General features: G+C 43.5%; 1 protein-coding gene and 1 long non-coding RNA gene across 2 annotated transcripts in view; one reads left to right on the top strand and one right to left on the bottom strand.

Annotated features, from left to right (window-relative positions):
- The window catches only part of LOC138515839 (uncharacterized), a 214054-nt gene that overhangs the window by 88530 nt on the left and 98456 nt on the right, over positions 1–27068 (bottom strand). Inside the window, exon 3 of the long non-coding RNA XR_011282171.1 lies at positions 3355–3393. This is a non-coding gene — a long non-coding RNA (uncharacterized lncRNA). The remainder of the gene's footprint in view (positions 1–3354; positions 3394–27068) is intronic.
- Positions 1–27068, top strand: part of LOC138515838 (uncharacterized) — an 85271-nt gene that overhangs the window by 13315 nt on the left and 44888 nt on the right. The gene's annotated exons all lie outside the window — the stretch shown is intronic.

Below are 27068 nucleotides of genomic sequence, written 5' to 3' on the forward strand. Positions count from 1 at the left end.
ATTCTGCATGCTGCTAATTAAAAGTGGAAATTTATGTCCAGGGGTGTAACCTGCCCAATCACAATGGACCAAGTTATCTGGAGTCCTATAGATACTGTAACCAATAGGACGTTGTAGTTGTAGTGACGTCTATGACGCGTGATGTAGAGGGATGGGCGTAGACGCCCACCTGATAAGAGTTATCCAATCCGCATGCCCTATTATCATATACAGATATAACGCCTATACTTAAGTTACCTTTCCTAACCAATTATATTGCATGATGATTTTTTATAGAATTAGACGTCAGTGATGACGAGCTTAGCCAATCACAATGACTGTTCGACTGGAGTTCGAGGAAGTCGGAGCGAGACAGTTGATCGCAACGCTGCTGATTTCTATTTGTTTCTCTGTTTGATGTACTTGTCATTAAACCGACTTCCCTTTGCCAACTTACTGAGTCGTCATTATTGAGTCGTGTTGGAGTAAGTGAATCCTGCACCCCCTTTCCTCACATGGTGCAGCTATCTTGTCTTACAAGTTCTAGAGGGTGAGCGCTGACCTATCGGCCCATCAGTGATTTCCTCTCCTCCAGAACAGGGTCAAATTGACATTACACAACCGTTGACCTCTGATGACAACACATGGAGTGTCATTTGACCCTGCCCATAAGTGACATCACAGGAAGTGATGGTTCATGACCTTTCACCCTTTGACAAAACAGGAAGTGGCATCACATAGCATTGTTCCAAAGTATACTAAGACAAATATGGTTACTATATCACTGTAATATGATATACATTTCATACAAGAATGGATCACCATAGGTATCGTTAATATTAGTGTGTGTAGACCCATAATACCAAATTATTGTGAATGTATGCAGATGTTCAAGATAACAACTTGGACTATTGTACATCCCTCGGCTGAACTGTAAACAGACAGAGCATCCCGAAGAGGCCTAAAGCCAAAAGCGCAGACTTCCAGTATCTTCCAAGTGTCTGGCCACAGAACAGCAACTGACCAACACAAGCCCAACCAGAAGACAGTCAAAGGCTGTACCACTTCATGCTTTTACACTTGGACAATACTCCCAGGGATTTTCTTGCCAGTAGTGCACTTTGACCTATTGAGCAAGTAATGTGTGAAGTTCCAAGTACTGCTGACTTTGATTATAAGCAACCTTATCTAATATTTTAAGAAGAAATGGCACCGCAGTAATAAACCGGTAGTTAGTTGGTATGGACAGGTCTAATATCTGTTTTTTTTAGGAGTGGGAGAACCCACGACTCTTTGAGATTAGTTGGGATGGTACAAGAATTGAATGAGGCATTGATAAGCTTAGATATAAAGCAGTACTTGGAACTTCACCACTTGCTTGGAGCTCGCTAATCAGGCTTCCGCCCACAACATGGAACGGAAACTGCATTAATCGACCTTAAGGCTCAAATTGACGAGTTGAGGGACAAGGGAAAATCAGTTTTACTACTCCTCCTTGACCTATCATCTGCATTTGACCTTGTGGACCACAAGGTCCTATGGAGCCATTTAGATTCAGCCGCGCATTTCTCCAACAAATCATTCTTAAGTAGCAGGACCATGAGAGTCTTCTCCCCTTCAGCTGCTGCAGACCCCATCCCTATCACGTGCGGAGTGCCCCAGGGATCCTGCAACTCACCTACTCTGGACTATATGTTCACCAAGCTCTTTTTCGATGATCTGGACCATCTTGGTATCACCTACACTAACTATGCAGATGGTACTCAGATTCTTCTACCACTTTCTGGGGATTATGGCAAGGATTTGGCCTTGGTGGACAGAGTCTACCTCATCATCCAGGCATGGATGGCTGCTCATGGTCTATGCCTGAATGATGACAAAACTGAACTCATCATTTTGGGTACCACATCCAACCTTAAAAAGCGAGGCCATGAATACACCTCCTTCGTGACCGATGGCAGCCCTATCAAAGTTGCCAACGAAGTAAAAACCCTTGGCTTTTACCTTGATTCCACCCTTACATTCATCAAACAAGTAAACTCCATGGCGTCAGCCACTGCAAATACATGCAAACTATTATACAAAAAACAGAGCAACTAGGACAGTAGGCAATCTATAGGCCAACACATGCAATAAAAGGCCAACATGAAAATCCAAAACTGAAGCACAGCGACATTGCAAAAGCATCTGAGGATTATTATGAGAACTTGCATAGACTTTCTGAAAGGATCAAGGAAGAGATTGACATGTTCTTGAAGAAGATCACTTTGAAGATTAAGGCTGTTGCAGTTTCTCATTAACATTGTAGACACAAAGATTCTATCGAAAATTTGGAGCATACAAATGGAGAGAATGATTAAGAAAATGGTCCATCAAGTTTAAGCGGATTCAGAAAGTGCTAACATGGCTACGACAACACAAGTTCTCTGAGTGAATCTTAGAGAAAGCTTAAATAAACGTCCTGGCAATAGTCCTAATTATGGTTGCCGAGATGACATTTGAGCATTTTACCAGGAGATTTCAGCAAGTGAGACTGGCGACGATGAGCTTTCAAACTGTGCTCCATAAAAGAGCGATGGCTCTTTACGATGAAACGGAGGCACAGATGCACTTGAACAACCTTCTATGAGGATCTTTCCAAACTAAATGTGGAATAAGTAAGGATGTCTGCAGTGGTCAATACTCTTCAAATTACTCATTCAACCATTGGTGTCGGTTCTTAGGGGAAGCAAGATTTTTAAAGGGATCACAATCAATGGGAAATAGTATTAATCCTTTCTATCTGCACACAATATGTTACTGCCTATGGCAGAAGTGGCCCCCTCCAACACAGAAGTGATGGCCACAATTGAGACCTTCACTGCAGTGTCTGTATTTGTGTATATTATAAGCTATTATTAAACAGATAAAGCCCCAGGTCCTCATGTCAAATCATTTGTTCTGTACGAAATAATATGACTAGGCTCAACTATGGGGTCACAGTTGTTGAAGGGCTAATCAGTGCTTGGTACAGTGAGAGCCCAATGAATGGGTGACCAGGGAGGCGTGATAGACTATTAACAGCTCATCCGCTATCAAATGCAGAATTGATATTTATCAGAGTAGCTTAGGGGGTAGGGAAATGGGGGCCAAAGAGAGAGATCGGTGGGTAGTGTCCTGAGCAACTGACATGAGAGTGTAATCAGGGTATGTGGTCAGGATTATATTCTGCTGTGTGGTTCAGGTTTCCTAGGATCTCACGGTTAATTTTATCACAGTCTCCATGCAGGATACAGAACACCACCATGGTGTGCAGTGCAGAGGTCTAAAATATGGTTAATATATAAGCTAAGAGAGTATACATAACATACAAGCACCTAAACATCAATAGCTTACATTGCTGGAGGATCGGATTGTTCGGTGAGCCTTTCCAAGCTGCAAGAGAAAATATATGAATGCATGGAAAGAATGTGCTTCATAATGCAATTTACATATTTACTGTTCAGCAGGGTTAGACATGGAATTAGTACATTATTTAATAGTTCACTCTGTGATCTAAACTGTTCATCTATCAAACGTTTTAGCTTTCACACATGCCTCAAACATGCGATATATCAAAATAACAACAGTTCTGGATCATAACATTCATGCATGCTCACCACTTGTACTGCACATTATACATCCTAAATGTATAATGATTGTATAATGCCTCTGCTTTGGGAACTGAGCATGCATATGCCATCCTTATCCTGAGATCAGGCTAACATTGTGTGCATTTCTTTTTTAAAGTGTGCAATGGTAAGACAATAAAGACATTCCTTTTTGTTTTCTTCATGATTGCTTTAGCAAAAAAACATAGCCCCTCTGGTCACACAACTGTCAGGTGGGGGCGGCTGCAGGGGAGCACTGGAAATCTTTGACCTGGGGGGAAATTACAACAAAGTGGCCCATGTTGCAGCACCACCAACCCACGGTGCCATGGATGCAACCCACCATTCAATTGTATATTTAATATTCAAAGATTTGTGTAAAGTAAAACACAAAGGAAACAATAATTCAGTGCAATTTAACATGACACACAGAGAACAAGTTTCTGATAGGCACAAAAGCACAAATTACAAGGCCTGCGGTAGCAGCTCTGTAGTTAGGGTTCAGTTGCTCAACCCATAGAAAGAGTATTTTTTGGGCGGCTTATAAAGTTGCCCTCCTGGACGAATCCTCAGAAAACTTTGCAAAAAAGAATAAGGCCCGTTATATTGATCCTGCGAAGTTTGGTGAGGTTTTGTGCAGTCAGGGAAAAGTTATAGGGGGATCCCAAAACGTGTGGTTTTCCCATAGACGCAATGGAAAAAAATCTTCACACCTACAACCCAAACTGCTGGACTGATTTTCACCAAATTTGCACCATGAGTGGTGGCTTGGTCCCAAAAGCGTGCTTTTGTACATTTGGTGTAAATCCAAGCAGTCGTTTTTGTGGCCAGAAAGTAGGTAAAACAACATTAGTGATATCTGGGTTCAGTCCGCTGACTCACTTCCCTATTCAGTCTGTGAGCAGCCCTTTGATTGGTCCGGGGGGAGCCGGGATTATGTGATGAACGCGGACATCCGACACTCCTGCTCATTGGATGGTGAAAAGCACGAGATGCGTCATATTTTTGGGAAACGCCCACCATGTTGGATTCGCAGACAGCACCGGTTATCTGAGAACATTGCAGTAAAAACATATTCAAAAACACAACTTTGCACTTGTCAAAATAATGAAATGTTCTCTGGGAGGCGAGGGGTGATGAGGATGGAATGGGATATGGCCATAAGGAGCCAAAAAACAGGCAGATTTTCATCTCCGTAGTCCGTGAACAGTTCGGGCCAGACCTGTAATGCTCGCAAACATTTCAGATGTTCGGGGCATTCATACATATTTTTGCATTACTGGGTTGGTGAAAAGCAGTTTTTGGATGGCTTATAACTTTGGCGCCACGCATGGAAACTGTATGAACCTTTGTGATATTATTCTAGATGTGACAATGAATGGTTCTACTAAGTTTGGTGCTGTTTTCCCAAGAGGGAACACAATTGGAGGGGGCCCCACAATATTTGAAAGGCTCATACACGTGGTTACGTTTCATGAAACTGCACAAATGCTAGCAAAAAAGATGTAAGACCCAAAAGTGAATGTTTTTGCAAAGTTTGGAGGGATTTTGTGTAGAGGGGGCAACATTAGAGGGGGGTTTAACATTTTTAGATGGGTTACAACTTTGTTGCAGTTTGACAAATGTGCACACAAGATTTTTAAAAGATCATAGACCCAAACTTGAATTTTTCTGCAAAGTCTGAATGGATTTTGTCAACTGGGAGCAAAGTTATATGACTATTTCATGTACATAGGTTTTGACACTTTTCAAAAAATGAAACATGTATGGATTGGCAGGAAAGTTGTGCAAGAAGCATTGTCAAGGACTTAAAAGCATGGTTTTGCAAATGTGTCTGTGTCTTATTTTTTGAAAAGTGTCATAATGCAGGTACAAAAAATAGTGATATACCATTGGTGACTGAGGATTAGCCCGTGGCCATGGGCAGTGGTCAGATTGTCCGAGTCATGGCCTGTGGCCATGGGCAATGGCCCGATTGTTCAAGTCATGACCAAAGGCCATCACTCAGATAATCTGGCTACTGTCCATGACCATGAGAGACTGGCAATGGGGTTAAAGTGGGCATGGCCACCAAGGACTGGCCATGTGGTGATATTTTTCAAAATCGGGATACGTTTGAATGGGAAAATATATTCTGCCCGTGGCTAAAATTCTGTCCATGGTTACAGCGCGAAGTGCTGCACAGGATTTTATCAACAGATTGCTGTGACTATTGCTGCATAGACTCAGAGACAATGCTAATCAGCAGATAATTACCTAGCACGCTGAACTAGGTGCTTTGCGTGTCTGGTTAGGTGGATGGGCCTCTGTACGGCGGCGCATCCAATGTGGGAATAGTGACGTCAGTGGGAGCACCTGAGGAGCTGGCGATCTCCTGGAATGCCATGCTTTCCGCTCCCAGTGCCGTGGGAGTTGGCTGAAGCTGATTAGCTTAATAATGAGACTCAGAGGAAAGCACCCTCTTGCGGGACTTGACATGACAAGGAAATAATGAGCCTTGCTACGATCACAGTCGGTGTGGGTGTACACACTGGGACAAGGCTTGGATGCACCATGCAGTATCAGGGAGCAGGAACAAATAGTTTGCTAGTTGCATAGAAAACGCTGATAGGCGTACGATTACAGCAGCATGTAAAGAAAGCATTAAGATTCAGAGCCACATCACGTGAAGTGGAGGGCTATATCTGGTAAGCATACATGCAAATGTTCTATCTATAAGGTATGTGCATTATGCGAATTAGGAGGAGCCGTGCCTCATGTTGAGGGCGGCATTATCCAGTATGCAAGTGGAGTTCCCTCCAGAATGCAAGTGTGTAAGCGCCAGATCAGGCAGGTAGATAGTAAGGAGTCACACCTCATATTGCGGGGGGGCTGCATCCAGTATGCTTCAAGTTGAGTCAGGTGAGTACATCGATAGGAAGAGCCATGCCTTGTGTTGCAGGGGCTGCATCCGGTATGCAGGTATGTGAGAGTAAAATTCGGTAGGTGCAGAGCTAGGAGCAACGCCTCATGTTGCGGGGGGCTGCAATCAGTATGTACCAATGCCAGAGTCTGGACAGGTAGGTGTCAAGATTGGAGGAGCTATGCTTCGTGTTGCAGGGAGCTACATCCAGGATGCATAGACACAGAAGGCATGACACGTAGGAGCATGGATGTGATGAGCTACACCTCATATAGCAGGGGGCTGCATCCAGGATGCATTGAGGCAGGAGACAAATCGGGTTTGAGCATAGATTAGAGGAGCCACACCTCTTGTTGAGGGGGGCTGCAAGAGGTATACTCAAGTACAAAAGTCAAATCAGGTAGGTCTTGAAACTAGAAGCCAAGCATGCATGCTTTGGCATGCAGATAAAAAGTCTCATGTCTTTTGCTATTCATGTGAGCAGAGCATATGATCCTCTGGTTAGATAAAGCTTACCAGTGTTCTCGCCATTCTGCTAGTGTCTGAAACGGAACCAGAAGGATCCAGGTTCCAGTGGAGGAGGTGTCGAGATGCCATTGAGGGTTCCAGTGCAGCCCCTCACCCTTCCTGCCTTGCCACGTTCTGCCTTGAGGTCAACCAATCCTTAGGTGAAGTAGTCAGCTACACGAGAACGATTTCCTCCGAGAAACAAAGGATTGTGCTGTGTAAGTTTCCCTGTGCTTCCGCTGGACATCACACCTTTGGAGCCTCTGCAAAACTGCTCAACTCTTGCATCAATTGCGTCCTTTAGAAGCGTGCACATTACCCGACTACGGGTATGCTGCGAGTCACACAGGATCACCACTGTCCACTGCCGAACTGTGTGCCCGGGCGGGGGCTCTCCAGGAACAGAATTCCAAGAAATCCACCAAAGGTGTCAAGTCGGAACACAGAGTACTCGGATGGAGTGCTCCACCATTGCCACAGTGTTACTGCAGGAGCTTGGCATCCCAGCGGCCAGGATAGGATCACGCTGAGCCTGTTTTGTGCTGGTGGAGGTATTCACACTGGTGCACCCAGTAGCCATGTTGGTGCGGCAGGGACCATGGCCTCCGAGCAATCTCCAGCCAGAAGCAAGCCCTGCACAGATGGGCTGCAGGCCTATGTAGGGGACGCCTTCAGCTTCTGCTGCCTGGATCTGAATCACACCCTCCTGTTCACTGGCCAACTCGAGTCGGAGCTCTGGAATCGGTCTCCCTCACTCTGGGAAATACCCTGACCATGGAAGCCCAGCTGGGCCGGGCCAGGCTCCCTGCCGTCTCCCAAGCTGAAGGCACTCGGTCAGATCTCTGGCGTTACTACGCTGAAAACCCCTGCGTTTTTTTAGCTGAACCCTTGGGTGCCCGAGGGCCAGGGGGGTCTCCTTTCAAGGTAAACTGGCAAAAAATGCAGGGCGCATGCCCCCAAAGCTCGCAATATGAAGGAGCAGCACAGAAGGACTAGTGCTACGTGTGCCACTGCTGTTATCATGACATGTGATTAGTGTCTCTTAAAGCCTTATCCCCATTTTGTCATAACCACAGGAAACAGCGTGCTTCCTTGTTGAGCTCGCCCATGTAAATCACTTTCAAACTCTGGTGATTTTAATGCAATGATACCAGAGATGGGGACTAGGTTTTTATTTGGCTCTAAATCACTAAATTTGCAGCTGTGATAACCAATGTTGGCATTACACAGCTCAGCATAAAACAGAAATGTTAAGAACTGGTATAACCTCTTCTGTAACTAACTGAGTTTAAGTCCACTATTTCCATTAATATCCAAGATGTCTGCACTAATGTGCCCCCCTCCCATACACACACTTACTATACAATATTTATTAGATGTGTTTAACCTGAATATTTATCAATATCCTCCTCCTCCTCCCTTTTTCTTCTATTCTGATGACAAGTACCCATGCTATCACAAAATATTCTCCACTGAATCCCTCCATCCCTCCCATGTTTGCAGTATCTTTTTCCTGATTTCCATTCCTCTTATCCTCCTCTTGACAATTTTCTGTCTTTCAGTCGATTAAGGTCTGGGCACCACTGAAAGTACCATGCTGATTATTTCGTATAGCATAAAAGCGTATTGACATAGCATATTTACATAGCATAACAACCCATGAATAATATAGTAATAACATGATACAACCACCTTTTGAAAATGTCTAACTAGAAAGCCAATTGCAGAATACAGAATACAGAAACTGAGTCTCAGGTTTGTTCCTACATCATTTAATCGGATGACCACCGAGGACCCACAAGTCCATACAAAGTATTTACCATGGGATCAATCTATACCGAGAAAACAGCCACCATGAACCATTAGTATAGATGTAGGGTAAGTAAAATTACTCAATGCATACATCACATAGAGGAGGCATTTTCCATACTTCTCCTTCACGTTGCTCAAGACACATAATACCTCAGCGAATTGAACGGTGCCTCACAGTATTTGTGATGGCCAAAACAACTTTTGATAAAAAAATGAAGAAACAACCTAATAGAGTTGTAAGCATCTCCTCACAAAGCTAGTCAGGTATGCTGCTCAGTGGGTTTGGAGCCTTCTGCAGAAAGTCTTCAAGTCACATAGTCTAATGACTGCCTTTCTCTTTTCATCCTCCCGAGTTTGGCAGCATGAGCATAATTGTTTCATGTAAACAGGACACCTTGAATTAAAGAAGTCACATATTGAAAAATTCGGATTGTTGAACAATTTGAATTGTTATTAAGCTGCCCTTTTCACGTTGGTTTAATGAAGGTGAGTCTTTGCGTATTTATTTTGCACATTTATTCTGCACTCCATGTCACAGCACAGACGAATCCTGGTGCACCGAAAGTTCAGTGGATGGAATGGAAGGAATCTTGGGAAAATTACATGAAGACAGTGGAACACGAAGGACTGACATCAGAATAGAAGAAATTACTACTTTTGTATTCAGTTGGACCAGAGGGACAACAGAAATACAGGCAGCTGCTGCCTTTGAGTGCAACCGACTCAGGAAGAGACATCATGGACATTTATGAGAGAACTCTGAGACAATTGGATCTACATTATGCGTCTGAGATGAATTTGGCTGTCAACAGGCTTAATTTCTATTCCAGAGTTCAGAAGTCGACGAATCAACAGAAGAATATGTATCAGCATTGGAAACGTTGTCTTTAGTTTGCAAATTTGGAATGGGGATTACAACTGAAGAATTGATCAGAGACCAGATTATTATAACACACTCATACAGAAGAGACCGTTGATGTGTGGGGATCCCACCCTAGTGGACATTATTGCAATAGCGAAGAAGATAGACCACACAATAGAGCACACACAATTGTGCTCAATGGAAATTAAGGAGACAAAAAATAAGTTTTACAGGTGCAGCTTGAGAAGGAAGGAAATATGGCAAATTCGTAAGTTAATGTGGTGAGGAAGAGGACAAAAGGAATCATGGAAGAAAAGGAAAAGGACACCAAGAAGGACACAACATCACATTCCAAATGATAGAGATAATTAATGGAACATGAATAAGAATTGGCGTCAGACCGAAGGAGAAAAAAACAGATGTTTCTGCTCAGGACATTACACAAATTCAAAATATTGCCCACCGTCAAATCTCAAGTGTGCAAATTGTGGCATGAGAGGACATGTTCTTGTCATATGCAGAAACAAAAAGAGAGTTGCTTTGATACAAGAGGATTATACTTCTGATGAGGAAAGGGTTATAACAATAAGGTGTGATGGAAATAAGTCAGAGCTGCGTTGTGAGATACATGTAGAGGGAATAAGAATGAAAGTAATGGTGGACAGTTGTACTCCATGTACCATAATATCTAGAGAGAAGTAGTAGGAGTTGACACTGCGAGGTGAAAAAGCAACCATAGGCAAATCAGATAATAAAAACCCACGAGGATTTGAAGGGACGCGCATTCAGATAATTGGATATTTTCAAGCATCATCTGAATTCAGAAACAGAATGGCAGCAATCAAAGTGTATGTTGTAAAACAGGGTGTGGAGGTACTAGGTTGGAAGGACCAAGCTGCACTCAAAATATGACTTGATTTATGTCAGGAAGATCCAGTGCTATGTGTACTGTGACAAATCCCGTGAGGTGAGCCCCTTCCCATGAGGTGAGTATGGTGAGGCTTCTACCCAATAATCCTCCTGGGGGTGGTACTCAGTTGGTGGATTTCATGGGAATAGACTTCCCCGCTGGGGCTCAGGGAGACCATTTCAGGAGAACGTGGTATGCCAACCCTCCACCACACAAGCCCAATACATCTCCACAGTCTCTATCCCTTTCTGCCCCTTCTCACCTCTCTCCTTCTTCTACCTCTATGTATTATTGCCACGTAAAAGGTACTGGGGCGAGGAAGAGAAATGGGAGTACCAACCCCCCAAGTACTGGGACAAGTTGGCCCTGCAGAGTTCTGGACAAAAAACATAGGAAACAGACAAAGGACTTGCACAGCAAGACAGACACGGCTGCCAACAATGTATAAAAAACAATAATGGACTACTGACAAAGGAACGGGAAGCTATGTGTGACTGCAGGTGCATAGTGCACCACATGCAGGATTTTAAAACTTGTGTTCATGACCAAAGGAGAGGAGCACAGAGGACGCTGGCAGTCGGCCACGTGTCAGGACATGGAGGGTTCGAAGGAACGGACTTGCACAGAGGATTGGCGAATTGGTGAGTATACGCAAGCTACAACAAGGAATGCTGTCCTATGGGCACAGCACAAACCAGATGGCGGGGCAGCCCCGCTGATCGTCCGCTGTCTCTTGGAGCCCCAGGAGGGTGCCAAAACCCCAAACAGGGTATTGGGTGGCACAGGCAATCTGAAGGGGAAGTAGAAGGGGCCCTTGAACTGGAACAGGTAAGTGTCCCTAGAGTCCTATGTAGGCCAGTCACTAGTGTGTCACCCCAGGGACAAACAGCCTATAATCCTCCGCCTCCTCATTGCAGTGGCCTGGTCAAACCCATTGGCCACCAGGGAAGTATCAAGGACCCCTACAAGCAGCAAGAGAATCACAGCGGGAGAGTTCCTCGCTACATTGGTGGACATATGCCCACTGGCCACCAGGGAAGAGTCGCATGCCCCCACCAACAAGCTGTAATCCTGAGAGGGAGAGTCCCTTGTTACAGTAACATGGATAAACCCCCTGGCAATACTTGGCAGGATAGCTACCCAAGTGGGCCACAGTGGGGAAGCCTGAGCAGAGGACCCTTACAGTGTACAAACTCTATTGCTGAGAAGCCTAAACGAGATACCAGGAGAAGGGAATCATTCCCCCTGCTAATGTTAAACAGTGATACTAAAGTGAAAAAGAATACAGGGGAAGGGAGTCATTCCCCCTCGTGTTGTTGAACTGTCTTTGTAAAATGAAAGAGAAGCCTGGGAAGGGAGTCATGCCCCCTGGTATTGTTGAACAGTGTTACTAAAGTGGAAAAGAGGCCAGGGGTAGGCAGTAATTCCCCCTGGTGTTGTTGAACTGCAAACCACTGGAATGAGACCAGGGCAGGGGAAGAGAGTCATTGCTTTGGTTGTGTTGAACTGTTGCATTTAAATACCAGGCGAAGGGAGTCATTCTTCAGGCAACCAAAGCTATAATGGCTTTCTGATACAGGGTGTTAAGAAATAAGCAGTGTGTCTGCAAAGGAGAAGTATTTGTGAAAGTGAACTTTGCCTTTTGTGCTGGAGAGCAGTTTTGACGCAGAGAAGGGAGACATTCCCCAGGAAGAAACCAAAACCTGGAAGTGAACTTGTATGCCCAGTCCAGAAGAAGAGAGTCATTCTGCTGGACCAAGAAGGTATAATTTATCTGTAGTTTAGTTTTAACTCTAAGTGTCAGAAGTAGTGTTTTTGACGCAGGACAATGGATATTGATTTATATGAACATTCTGACATAACCCTTAGTGTTTTGTGTTGAGGGAGGGAACCCCTCTTGGGTTTTCTCTTCATGTTCACGAACAATAAAAGTTTGTAGCAATCACTGATTCCACCTGTGTGACAGACTTCTCCTTCTGCAAACTTGTATATGGTGTCAGGGTTGGGATGCTGGTCCACCTCGTAAATCGTGCAGGACCCTAAAAATTGTATGGACTAAATGGGAAAGTATTATCTACTCGCTATTGGTTTATTGGGGATCAAACCCAGTCTAAAAAGACCCAGCACTTCTCATCTCCCTTAACCTATCCTCTCTCTTAAGATGTATAGGGTGGGGGAAATGTAGAAACATCTTTCCTGGGAAAATTAGAGAAGCCAATAGGTGAAGACCCTAAAATTACACCCAGTGGATAAGACCTTTACCAAGGGGGAAAAGGACAACCGTCCCCAGGAGAGTAGTCGATGCACCCGTAATCAGTGCCTTAAGACTCCCAGTAAAACCTCTAACAGGTTAGAGAGCAATCGTGCAGATGAGGGAAATTCAGGGTATTGGGAAGAAGCTACTTCCAAAGCATCCAGGGACTCGGGGCCCTAAAGTGACAAAGGAATCCCCAATATATCATATCCAATAACTAAGAGAGTAAACATTTATCCAATTGAGGCCATGTTATAAAGCCTTGTAAATCACCAGATAGAAGCAGATCTAATACATCAAGAGTGTCTAGAATAAATGTTGGTTGGCCAACAGAGACCCATACTCCCATATCATATTATACAGCCTTACCAAGAGGGAGAGGATCTCTGAAATGTTTTCATGAATTTTGAAAGGTTAACTCGGCAGTTCTGTTGGAATGAGGAAATCAAGACATGTTACCTCACACCTCTCTTACGCAGAGTTACAAGCCTCCTACCAGACTCTTAACCTCCTTGGGGACACTTTTTCAATGAAATTAAGCAGGGTCTACTACATCGGGTGGGCCATACTGATTGCTTTTATAGACACAAGTTTACAGAAATTGAATTGGGCCCAAACAAAACACCACTCAATTTAGGAGTTTGTATTCAAAATACCTTGTCACAATGGCTAGGAAAGAAAACCTTGGCCGAAGTGATGGAACTGGTTAATGGATTACCCACCTTCTTACACCCACCTTCTTACAGCGTGTGGTTTTACAAATCACTAAACCCACACTTAATATCGCTATTGAGACCGTGCAAACAAATGATTAAGCATCAAAGCAAATAAGGTCCATGCACAAAGGGGAAGATACAAGGAAAGGTCCAAAATGCAATCCCAGGGAAATACCTACAAAATATACCAAACCTCCTCTCAAGAAAACTGTCAAACCCTTAAAATGTGTAAGCCGAGGACCTGAGAGGAGGGACATAAAGAGGTCTATGCACCCTAGAGAAAACACGCTAACACTGAAGAAAGGAAAAGCCCCACAACTCTAACTCCCCTATGTTTCTCTTGTGGTACAAGGGGACATATAACCAAAACCTGCCCCAAAAACCAGAAGGAGGAACCCATGAAGTTAGGCTGGAGGAGAAGATTGGTAAGAACTAATACATCGAAAGAGACAGATCTGGAACAAGCTAGTAATTATGTCTGTCTAGCCACTCCCTTTCAGACACACACATCTATTAGGGTTCATGATACTCCAGTCTCAGCCCAAATAGATTCTAGGAGTAAACAAACAGTGGTGAGAGATGTCCTTATTTATGCCAACCAGATACAACAGAGCAGACCCATCAGAATTACATATGTCTATGGGGACCAAGAAGTCTACCCGAGGAGCTCAGTCTCTATCCATAGCCGGAGGAGAAAAGAAACTGTGAATTCAGCAATAATGCCGGGCTTGCCTGAAGAAACTATAATAGGCACAGCCTTTCCAGGATTTGGAAAGCTAATATTGGATATCAATAATACAAGTGCCTACTCTCCCATAGATACATGGGATGAGGAGAGTTTCCAGGGTAACAACCCTGTCTGGCAATGGCAGGAAAACCCTGAAGATGCCATGAAGGTAGAACCACAAACCTATTACTTCAAAGAAAACTCAGATTGGGAACCCACCAGCATTAGGGGAAGGGTATACGATTAATCCAATCCTGAGAAGTCATCACTTTTCCCCAGGGGGAGCCCCTGCCCGTAAGGCCAGGGTGGTGAGGGCACTACCCGATAGTCATCCTGGGGGTGGTACTCAGGGAGAGGATCTCATGGGAAGAGACTTTCCCTCTGGGGACAAATGAGACCATCTCGGGAGAACATGGTAAACCAACCCTCCAGCACACAAGCCCAATTCATCTCCGCAGTCTCTACCCCCATCTTTACCCTCCCACCTCACTCATTCTTCTACCTCTATGTATCATTGCCACGTAGAAGGTACTGGGGCGAGGAAGAGCAGCAGTAGTACTAACCACTCACATACTGGGATGAGTTGGCCCCACAGGGCCCTAAGAAGAACCTAGGAAACAGATAAAGGACTTGCACAGCCAGACCAGATGAGGCTGGCCACAATTTATTAAGACCAATAATGAACTACCAACAGGGGAACAGGCAACCATGAGTGACTGCAGGTGTGCTATGCACCACACGCAGGAGTTTTAAACTCGTGTTCGTGACCAGAAGGAAAGGAACTCAGAGGATGCTGATAGTCGGCCATGCATTGGCACTGGAGGATTTGCAGGAGCAGACTTGTGCAGAGGGTCGGCGAAGAAGCGAGCAAACACAGGCTACGGCGAGGAACTACGTCCAAATAGCAGAGCAGAAACCAGACACCAGGGAACGTCAGCTGATCGTCTGCTGTCTCTGGCAGGCTGGGGACGTGCCAAAACTCTGAACGAGGTAAGGTGTGGCACGGGAGATATGGAGGGGAAGCGGAAGTGCCACTTGAACTGATACAGGTAGCTGTTCCTAGAATCCTATGTAGTCCCGTCACTATGGTGTCACCCCAGGGACGGACGGCCTATAATCTTCCTCCTCATCACAGTGATCAGGTCAAACCCACTGGCCACAAGGGAAGGGTCAAGGATCACTACCAGCAGCAAGAGAATCACAGAGAGAGAGTCCTTTGTCACAGTAGCTGGGTCAAACCCACTGGCCACCAAGTAAGGGTCAAGGACACCTATCAGCAACAAGAGAAGCACAGAGGGAGAATCCCTCATCACAGTGGCCCGGTCAAACCCACTGGCTACCATGGGAGGGTCAAGGACCCCTACCAGCAGCAAGAGAATCACAGAGGGAAAGTCCCTCACTACACTGGCAGATATAATCCCACTGGCCACCGGGGAAGGTTTGAGTACCCCAACCACCAAGCTGTAATCCTAAGAAAGAGAGTCCCTAGGTCCCTACCAGTATATGAACTGTATTGCTGAGAAGCCTAAAAGAGAGACCAGGGGAATGGAGCCATTCCCCCATAGTATTGTTGAACGTGATACTAAAGTGAATGAGAAACCAGGGGAAGGGAGTAATTCCCCCTGTTGTTGTTGAACTGTATTACTAATGTGAAAGAGAAGCCAGGGGAAGGGAGTAATTCCCCCTGGTTTTGTTCTACTGTCTTGCTAAAGTGAAAGAGAAGCCAGGGATGGGAGGGATTCCCCCTGGTGTTGTTGAACTCTGTTACCCCAAGAAGAAATCAAAACCTGGAAGTGAACTTTTATCCCCAATCCAGAAGAAGGGAGTCATTCTTCTGGACCAAGAAGGTCAACTTTTTCTCTAGTTTAGCTTTAAGTGTAAGGGACAGAACTATGGTTTCTGACGTAGGACGGTGGACTATTGATTTATCCAGACATTCTTATAGAAGCCTTAGTGTTTTAGCTGAGGCAGGGAAACCCCCCCTTAGAGTTAGGGAAAGGTTTTTTTTAAAAAATGTTTGTAGAAATCGCCATGCCACCTGTGCGTCAGTCTCCTCCTTCTGCACCCTTACAGTATGGAATGGAGGAGAGAAAGAAAATAAAACATTGGAACAGATTTGTACATCTAACATAGGTTGTGTTAAAGGATATGCACTTGCAATAATTTTGAAAGCAGGAGAGCTGAACGGATGATGTGTAGAGCAAGTAGCATTCCATTCACTCTAAGAGAAAAGAGGGAAAAGGAATTGGACAGACTAGAAAAAGAGGAAATTATGGAAACAGTTGAATAATCAGAGTGGATAAGCCCCATAGTATTTACCGGTAAAAATAATGGCAAATTAATGGAATCTGTTGACATCACGCATGTGAACAAATATATATAAGTGGACAAGTATCCTTTACCAAAGATATCAGAAATGCTGAATTGTGTCAGTGGAGCGACTTTGTTCAGAACTCTGGATCTGTCAGTGGCATACCATCAGATTCCATTGACTGATGAGAATAAGGGCATCACTTCATTCATCCCGCCATATGGATTGTACTGATATAACTGTATGCCGTTTGGACTGGCCCTGGCCACTGCTGTATTTTAACGTATGATGTCAAATGTGCTCAAAGGTTTATAAGGAACAAAGGTATATCAGGATGATATTTTAACATATGGGATGGGAGTAGAAGATTATGACAAAAGACTAGAAGCAGTTCCAAGGAGGTTGAAGGTGAAGTGGTTGACAATTGAAAGGTCAAAATGTACATTTAAAAAAACAAGTAGAATATTTGGGGCAAGTCTGGAATGGAGAAGGCTAGAGACCCAAACATCATGCATTAGAGGCACTCAGCAATGCACCGGTTACAGGAAATAAGGGTGAAGTGAGGTCATTTTTGGGTTAGTTGAATGTTATTATAAATTCATACGGAATTTTTCAGAGTTGACACAACCATTGCAGAACTTTTTAACTTGAGCATATTTTGCCTGCAACTGGTAATATAGAACATTTCCCCTGAAGAAGACATTGTCTAACGAGGTCAAAACACGTTTTGAATGTCCAGTAAAGCCTCTATGCATTGATCTTTTTGAAATTGACTGGTGCAATAGCCTCATTACAACTCAGGCGTTAACGGTTAACGCCACCGTTAACCCTTAACGCCTGATTCTGATTTTAACGCCTGCTTTTAGCAGGCGTTAAAATACATGGCGCTAACTCATCTGCATTCACCAACATTCTACATTGATGCGTGGAGGACCAGTGAGACAAGCACAACAAAACAGCACACACACACTCACCTCACTTAATCCAGATATAATCCACCCACCCCTCTCAACACACACACATGCCAAGCACAGATCCAAGTTAATAGACACAAATACACAGGAAGGAAGAGAGAGACCATCATTAGGCAGGTTCAAGTAGAGTTCTCCCAAGTGAAACCAAACAAAACCACATCCCCACCCATGTCTGTTGGCCAGCCAAACAAGGATACATCTGGAGTCTCACATGAACAAGACAAGACTACTCCTTTTCAACCAACTAAGCCGGCCACAAGGTTAGAGGACACATTCCTGGGACCTGGACTGTGCCAAAGAGGTGAAAGACATGTTGCCCAAACCAAAGTAGCCTCAGGACTGGTATGCCCACTAGGAAACAAATGTTGCCCTACAGTACTGGGGCAGAGCTACCCATCATGATATTCATTTCTGGGCCTGCCACACGCAGGCCAGCCCTGCTACACCTGCGATGTAAAGTCCCACAATACTGGGAGAGCATAAATCCACCAACTGCCTGCTCGAGGGGTGCCAGGCAACCAAAGAAAAAAAATAATAGGGAGTAATGCAGGTACCAACCAAAGTTCAAATGAAGAGGCCACCACAATTCTAAGAATGTACGATGTCCCGGGCTGCCGCATCAGGTCCAAGACTGACACACCTGCCCACTGACACACTGCTGGAAAAATGACAGCATCTAAGCTAGAGCCCTGAATAAAATGGAGACACAAATCCTGAACCAGCAAGCATAGACCAGAAACAACATTGAAGCCCACCAGCAGGTATTGCATCAGCAGAAAATGGCCATCGTACTGTACCGCACACATGTCACCAGGGTACATGGCTGGTTTCATTGTAGATGTTGAAGACAACAACGGGTCCATCTTCAGAAACTTACAGTTCAGCCTCAACTGCAAATCTCAGAATCATGCATACATTACATTTACTCAACATTCCTTGAGCAATCATTCATCTGTATTCACCAACATTATCCATTTATGCATGTAGGACAACTGGGACAAACATGCATCATAACACATGCACTCATCTCACTCAAGACAGATATAACACACTTTCATGGGTGACACCTATAAATGTGATTTATTTGTTTGGGAGCAGACATTTACAATGATAGCTTAAGCATGATACACACACACACACACACACACACACAACACACACACATACACAAACACACAGTTTTTGAAAGGGAACAATCACAGTTAGAGGCCTTAGTGTTTTATTGTGTGAGAGAGCTAAAGGTCACATAGACTGGCTTGAATTATACAATGAAACATCATTTCTTTAGAAAGGGAACACAAATCATAGTGGTTGTCTCCAGTGACACACACATGCATACTCTCACATGTTTTGTGAGGGAAAAGAAAGTTACATTGACTAGAATGATTGCTATACATGACTCGTTTGAGGGCACAGACAATCACAGTGATTGGGCCTCATTATGACATCAGCGGTAGCCGTGCCTGTCATACAGGCACTGCTGCCGCCGGTGTCATTTTCTTTCAGGCGCCCGCAAATCGGCAATTAACGGATCATTATGGCCCTGCAGACCCCGTAATTGCCCATTTGAGGGTGCCAGAAAAAAAGATGCTCCCCATTCCCATTCGGCCCCATTGGGGCGAATCGGAATGGGGAGGTCGGATGCACCGACACTGTTTATAACGGTGCCGGTGCATCCGACACGCTGTGCTCTCACGGTTGCCGCTCTGCCCGCCAGGTCCGACCTGGTGGGCAGAAAGGCACCTGCAAGCACAACTCGTAGTTTGCCGGTCCGGGGAACTACGGTACCGGCAAACTTACCGGTACCACAGTTCCCGGACCGGCAAACTTATAATGAGGCCCATTGTCTTGTGTAAAGCAAACATAGGAGGTTGTGTTTGGGAGCATAAGCTCACAGAGACTAGCTGGATTGAAGTTCATACCTAAATATTTCTTTTTGCCATCCCTGGGTGAGATTGTTGTTTCACCAAGACTGGCTAAGCATAATCAATTTAATATGGATGAAGCTGGGGGTGTAATTAAGATGCAAGTAAGATGCAAGCAGAGCACAAAGGTTCAGGGCCAGATGCCATACCGACTTATTAAAATCTTTTATATATTTGTGGGCCCTTTTTCTTACAAAAATATTACATGCCGTTTGGGAAAAGGGCCAGACACTAGTGAGCTGGCATAAATCACTGATGTAGCAATATTTATAAAGGGTGATTGCACTAACCCTATTGGCCTATCATCGGTAGATACCACAAGTAAAATATATGGTTGACTTGTGTTAACAAGGCTTTTAAATTGGGATGATTATGAAATCAATCTGGTAGAATCACAGGGTGGGTTCAGACATGGCAGGGGCACAAAGGAACAAGCACTATATTGATTCGGAATAGCGGCCAAATGTTTTTGTAAAACCAGTATATTTGCCTTTTATGGACCTCTCTTTGCCTTTCAAAATCATAGTGATGGGAGGCAATGCTTCAGATACAGATAACCCTAAACCTGTTGTCTGTTTTTAAATTATTACACAATCATACAGACGTGGCAGTCCATTATGAGTAGGGAGAAGAATGCACACATGTTTCTAAGGTTACAAGGGGAGTACAGAAAATGGCAACCTGGCCCTCATACTATTTAACTTTTATACCAAAGCTATGGATGGTGGGTTGAAAGCTAGTTATCTGGATGTTCAGATGCTAGAGAGCCCACTCTTTCCATTTTAAAGTTATACAGTAGTCCGTTTTGCATTCACTTTGAAAGCACTGTTGCTACTTATCAACAGGTACGCAAACTTCAGGAGGCATTTGACAGTGAACATCCCAAAATCAAAGATTCTTGTTGTAGATTAGACTCTTCTTGTTTCACTTTAAATGGGCTAAAGTTGGAATCCGGCAACACGTGTACAGACTTAGGAACTGCATTCTCACAGAACGGGAAGGGCAGAGAGCATGTAATGACCGTGAGCATGGCACAATCTTCTGGAGCAATAATCACAAGAAACTGTCCTGGGTATCATTCAGTAGACACGGTAATGAGATTTTATTGTGCAAAACCAAAGGGAATCACAATCTATGTATCTGATATGCGGGGGTCTGAGGACCCCATTATTTTCCATACTTCTTTTGGTAAATAATGAATGTAATCAGGGATATAACACAGATGATTACAGGCTGAGACCACTATTCAAAGTCCACTCTGTCTGGACTAACATGAACAAATAATTATCTGATACATTAGCCATAGATCAATCGTATAAAATCCTGTGGATCCATTCCATTAAAAAAAATGCTTTTTTTTAATTAATCGGGAAAATTATTTTAAACTCCCAATTCTAACACTAAAATTGATAAGAGAGAGCTCTAAAATGCACTAAAGCGCTTGTGGGGTACTAAAAGGGAGGACAGAGAATTGATAAAAAAAAGCAACAGGTTATATACTACATAATCGTAAAATTTGGCATGAGAGAGGTTATTTGAATTGGATCCCAAGGTCGCTGGATAGTTACTTAATTGTATGTCTTAAATTGAATATGCCACCTATTTCACATGCTCTCGCGATCTGGAGGAATCCGTTTGATGCAATACAATTTTGCCCTTTCTTGTCCAAACATCGAGGAAATAACAATTCATTTTATTTTTGTTTTGTCTCAAGTATAGAGACATAAGAAAACCGTAATACTGTTTTTTAATTAAAAGCGTTTTAGAGCATTTGGACCAGTTTTGTTTTATTTTAAATTAATTCCTGCTCAAGTAGGGGCTTGGGCACTACACCAGTTTCTTTTAGTTGCATTAAGAATTAGAAAATATACCAGCTTGGTGTTGTGACAAGGCAAGTACATTGACATGTTATCTGAGATATACAGAGGATATTTTTGGTATTTGGAAGGGAACTTTACAGGAACTTAACAACTTTTTTGAATGTATGGACCAGTTCCAACGACAAATCAAATTCACATCTACATACAGCTATACTAAAATTAATTTTCTCGATGTGGAGTTATGTTATGAAAGCAGTGAATTAAAAATGACCAATTTCACAGAACCCACGGATAGAAATAGCTTGTTCCTTGCCCAAGCGTGCACCCTAAGAGAACTCTTGAAAGTGTATTCCTCAGCCCAGTTTTAAGATATAGACAGATTATCTCTTATCATGAGGAACATAGGACACAGTCTGAGCGACTGAAAGCGAAATGTGTTCAACGAAAATACAAGATTGAGTTGATTGAGACAGTTGGATAACGCGTTGAATGAAGTCCATGTGATCCAGTTTTGGCACCTAAAACAGTGAGGTCTGATCCGTCAATGGTATATGTCACTACATATTCACTGGAGAGTCCTAAGATCTGAAAGATTGTAAAAAGGAATTGGGAGGAACTTTCAAGGTGAGCCCTGAGATATTTGTTGTCTTCCTGCTCTCAACAGGCTTTGGCAACGCGTAAGCATCGCATCGGCACCGCGAGAACTATTACGGCGCCCTTGCTTATACCGTTGTCATTTACGTTTAAGAATGGAATGATGTAGTGGCTAAATAGTAATAACGGCTTTCTGACATTAAGTCATTTCCAAAGGTGCCCTCACACGTGATTAATACACTAGTACGATACTGCCTGACGTTCTATGATTTGCTATTTATAAATTGCACTACCTAGTGACATTTCAGAAATACGCTAAGGTTGCAAAAACCTTGGAACTAAGCACGATTTATGTTTCATTAAGCAGGACCAATTACGAATAATGTCACAAACACATGGGACTCAATTAAGGGTGCCCCCGGCTAATCTGACAACACATTATTCAGCATGATTAATATCTTAAGGAAATAGTGTAATTTAGAATCATTGCTTGTACTACTGGACCAGAAAACGTTCGATTTATTCAAGATGGTTGCCTCCCTCCTCCTTTTTTGTTCTCGCACCCGTGCCCCCGCCGCTACCTTAAACAGACTTCATCTGTTTGAAACATAATAGTTATCTGAATTTTAGCTTATGACCATTCAAACATGCCTTTTTCAGGTGTGATTTAACCCGTTATTTAGCAACCATTTGAAATTGAACACTTGATATTCAAGATTTCAATATTGGGTAAGCAACTCTTTATTTTACAAGTGAAAACCAACTCAAATTTAAACTTAACAGTGACATCTCGGAAGTTGGAGAATAATCCTTCTAATTGATTTTTTTCTCGTAATTTTCTCTTTTACCTTCCCCTACATTACCCACCCCTTTTCCCCCTTCCCATTTCTCTGTCTTGACATAACTTTGAACTGTCACATATGTTTGTGCATTATTGGTATCACGTTTGTTCATTTATTTACATGGCCTATTGGTTTGATTTTTTCTGTTATATGTACCTTTCACTTCTACGATGGTAACGGAATGCGGCTAATTTTATTTATATTCATATATTTGCACAATTGTCTACAGTCCTGATTGAAAAAGGCAGAGGAACTGCCGAAACACGTGTCTCACTGAAGGGCATTACACACAAAAAATACAAGTCTTTTGCTTTAATTCAAAGTTTGTGTTAAAGGAGAGTTCCGGGACTTTTTTTTTATTGTCCCTACGGTTCGGCCATGTGTTTTTAAGCATAACTCGGTAGATCGTGGAAAACTTTCCTATGGACCTTACCCGACTTTTCGTCCATTAACGCACTCGAAATCAGCCGCCATTTTATGATAATCCTATCACTTGCCGCATCGCCCTGGCTCACCTGCTTTTGCGGCACTAAATCAAATCCCCCGCCCCTGAAACAGACTTGATCAAAACATTCATATTCCCCGCCTCTATCCGTGACTGAGCTGCGTAGGCAAACGCGCCCAGGCGTCTTCTACGCGACTCCACACAGAACCAGGAAATCAACACAGATGAGCTCAAACAACACAGCGCGCCACAATTGGGAATATGAAACTGTACTTTTAAATTAAACCGCAAGATTGTAAATTTGGTAAAGTACATTTATTTGACATCAAATGTTTTGAGAATATTCAGCGATTAGCATTTTTATTTGCACATGTTCCAAAAAGTTCCTTTCGAGGCACACGATGTTCCTTTGCTGTACACAGGGTCTTAGATCATCTCACAATACAGCGCCACAATTCGGAATATGAAACAGTGGTTTAAAAGCAAACGGCAAGATTGTACATTTGGCAAAGTACATTTATTTGACATCAAATGTTTTGAGAATATTCAGCATTTTGCATTTTTATTTGTTCACGTTCCGAAAAGTTCGTTTCGAGGCACACGATGTTCCTTTGCTGTACACAGGGTCTTAGATAAATGAATTTTTATTTGCTCTCGATCCAAAATATTTCGTCTTGAGGCAAGCGATGTTCGTGTGCAGTAGACATGGTGTTGGTTTACGATAAAATAAGCTCTTCGGTCGCACTGATAATCGCATGGCTATTCCAACAACGAGGCACTAGGGCACCACAACGGTCTGTATGTTGCATCTAGCCGTTAGTACCGCGTAAGGGCATACTTGTACTTGGCGATCGTCCCACAAAATGGTCAGGGTGCTAACGTTGTTCACGCGGAGAAGCAACTGGCGGTTAAAAAACCCATCCGCCGGTGTCTGGTACTCGTGACACAGACAATAATGGACGATGTATCTATTTGAAAAACATAAAAAAAGGAAATTAGTCTCACCATCAGATCTTTATTAAAATTATTCATTTTATATATTAGGTCTGGAAATTATTTCATAGCTAGGACAGTGCAACTGGGTTTTAAACGTCAAGGGGGGCTGTAGGATACTGAGACAGTCCCCCAGTGCAGGGGTTGACAGGGAGTGCAGGTGGAGAGTGGAAGGGCCCAGGACCGAGATCGCAGACAGTGGACCAGTTGTAGCAGGGGAGAGGGAGAGAGAAAGCAGAAGCAAAGGTTTTGAGGTGCTTCCATAAAAGTATGATATGATATGATATGGTATTTGTAACGCGCCTATACACAAGTGTTTCAAGGCGCGACGAGGCAGGGAGGGAGGGGAACAAGGGGAAGACAGACAAACGATCCTACTAGGCCAGGTGTCATTCAGATCGCGCAAGTGCAGAGGTAAGGGGAAAAGGAGAAAGTGCAAGGAGAGGAGGTGGGGGGGAAGTGCAGTACAAGGTAAGTAGCGTAATAAAATAATAAATAATAAATAATAAATAAAAAGGGCCCGCTTGAGGCCAAGGACAAGTCTCGCAGTTCTGTTCTGGATAAGTTGCAGAGGGCGGAGAGTGGAGGCAGGCAGATTAAGATAGAGGCTGTTACAGTAGTCCAGCCTAGAGAGAACCAGGGCTCGGGAGACAGTGAGCTTCTGGGGGAAGGAGAGGAAGGGAAGAATACCTCTGAGGAGGTGCAGCTGGTAGTGTGACTTCTTAGAGACGTCAGATATATGAGGAGAGAAGGAGAGTGTGGAGTCGAAGATGACCCCGAGGTTTTTAGCCTTGCAGGTAGGGGCGGGAAGGGGGCCAAGTAGACGGTTCTCCCCAAGATAGTGCGCGGTACAAAACAACATGCCACATAGAACGAACAAGTACAACTTAACCCGTCTTTAAAGCAACTGTATAGTAATTAAATTGCGGTATAAACTCATCTAAAGAGTTACTTACATTATATTTGCATTTTCCATTGCGTCTGTGCGTAGGGCAGCCCCGAAATACCACTCCTTCTATGCCGACGTTATTTCTTCTAATGAACGAACATGAAATGGCTTTCGTTTCTGAAATTATATTCATTATCGTTTCTTACGTGGTCCAGGCCTGTCAAGGTCAAAATACAATAGAACCTTATTCTGAGTCGTGGGCCATTCTGGCACCCGAGAAAAAATCAAAGCAGCTGACCTTCACTTCGAACGAGCACACATTCCAAGTTAGCTACATTCAGTGTAAGGAATTCTCACAGGACTTGAAATTTACACTCCATCTTTGCATTTTGTCTGCGTGCTTTGCAGCCACACAGAACCATAAATACGGAGAGATTCTATATTTATTGAAAAATGATTTATATTACTGTTTGGTTTAATTAAATGCGCAAATGAACAAGGTTGGCTAGATACACATATTCAATGGGCCTGCGACATGAGGAGACTTGAGAGAACAGACAATCAAATTACAATCATTTAAACCGTGATGTGTATTTCTCAATGAGTTCTTCTTTAGGTGGACATGGAACAGATGCAATGTTGGGTGGCAATGCAGTTGTCCCCTGCACAGGTTCGTTCACAACTCCATTTATGTGCCTATCTAGGACGTCAACAATAAGTTTCTCAATAAACTCATATTGCATATCCTCAAACACTGGTTTGATCACCCATTGTTTACTTCTTTTAGTGAAGGCCTTATTGTAGCGAAGCGTCCCTAAAGTTCCGGTCGTCCTACTTTGTTGACGGCCAACATTATGGTTATGTGCCAAGACCGCTAAAAGAGTCCGATTTATCATGCCCTCCATGCCAAAATGCAATCGTTTTGGCCTGTACTTTAGGCACATATTGTGGAACACCTCCAAATCTCCTGTGTGGCAGAATTCCGTGAGTCCCCTCAAAGCTTTTGTTATAGTTTTATCAAATACAATCTTTTCAATGGCTTTGTGAGTGGGTGATGAAGGAATCAACCACTTCTTCTTCCGTGCCTCCTCTGTGGACAAATGGCCATGTTCACAATTGTGGAAATGTTGGTTCGTGTTCCATCGGTGAACGTTCGTACAGTGTGGCATTACTGACCGCCATTTTTCCAGTAGAATTTCCAACGACCCTCCACATGTTTTTGAGCTCCACCAAAGATGGTTGCTGATTGACTTGGACCACTGTGAAATACCTTGCAATTCTTTTTTTTTACCTGCAGCCGACAATTTTTTATTGATTGATTTTGCAAGATGCCAAACGTCAAATTGGTGATTTATATTTTTGTACTGTTCTCTCATTGTCTTGGCAATTGAAACGTGTCTGTCCGTGGCTATCAGGTCGATCACCATTCCCCGCGATTGTAGTTCTTGCAATGATGCTACAAAGCCAACTTTCTCCATGGCCACTGAGGATGTACTTTGTGACACCTGCACGACCACCGAACTCACAATTTTCTTACTTTCCATGTCCTGAAAGTGGTAGGTGCAGTACTTGGCTGAAAATCCTGGGCTGTCGCACTGTCCATCACCGGCTAGCCTGAACCGTTTGCCCGCGAATGTACTATCAATAGACATTTTTTCCATTCTCCAAGCTTCGCTAATGGCTGGAAATAGATAATCGGTTTGGTATTTGTAGAACTGAGTTTTCGCAATGAAACGGATTCCCACAAACTGAAAGAAAGACTCTAATTTTTTAAAACTTGAACCACTAAAAAGTGCAGCCGCTGCACAAAGTAGATTGCCTGCTGGCAGTTGTCCCAGCATAGGTTGTGCAGACCATGTGAAAGGATGATATTTTGTACAGGTGGCATGTATTTTAAGGTTAGTGCCTCGAATTGCACGAGTCACATTAATCAATGGCTCCCCACATACTTCCCCACCTACCAAATGCCCACATTTA

The sequence above is a fragment of the Ambystoma mexicanum genome, chromosome 6q (assembly GCF_040938575.1).
Source record: "Ambystoma mexicanum isolate Mex_15411 chromosome 6q, UKY_AmexF1_1, whole genome shotgun sequence".
Classification (NCBI taxonomy): domain Eukaryota; kingdom Metazoa; phylum Chordata; class Amphibia; order Caudata; family Ambystomatidae; genus Ambystoma; species Ambystoma mexicanum.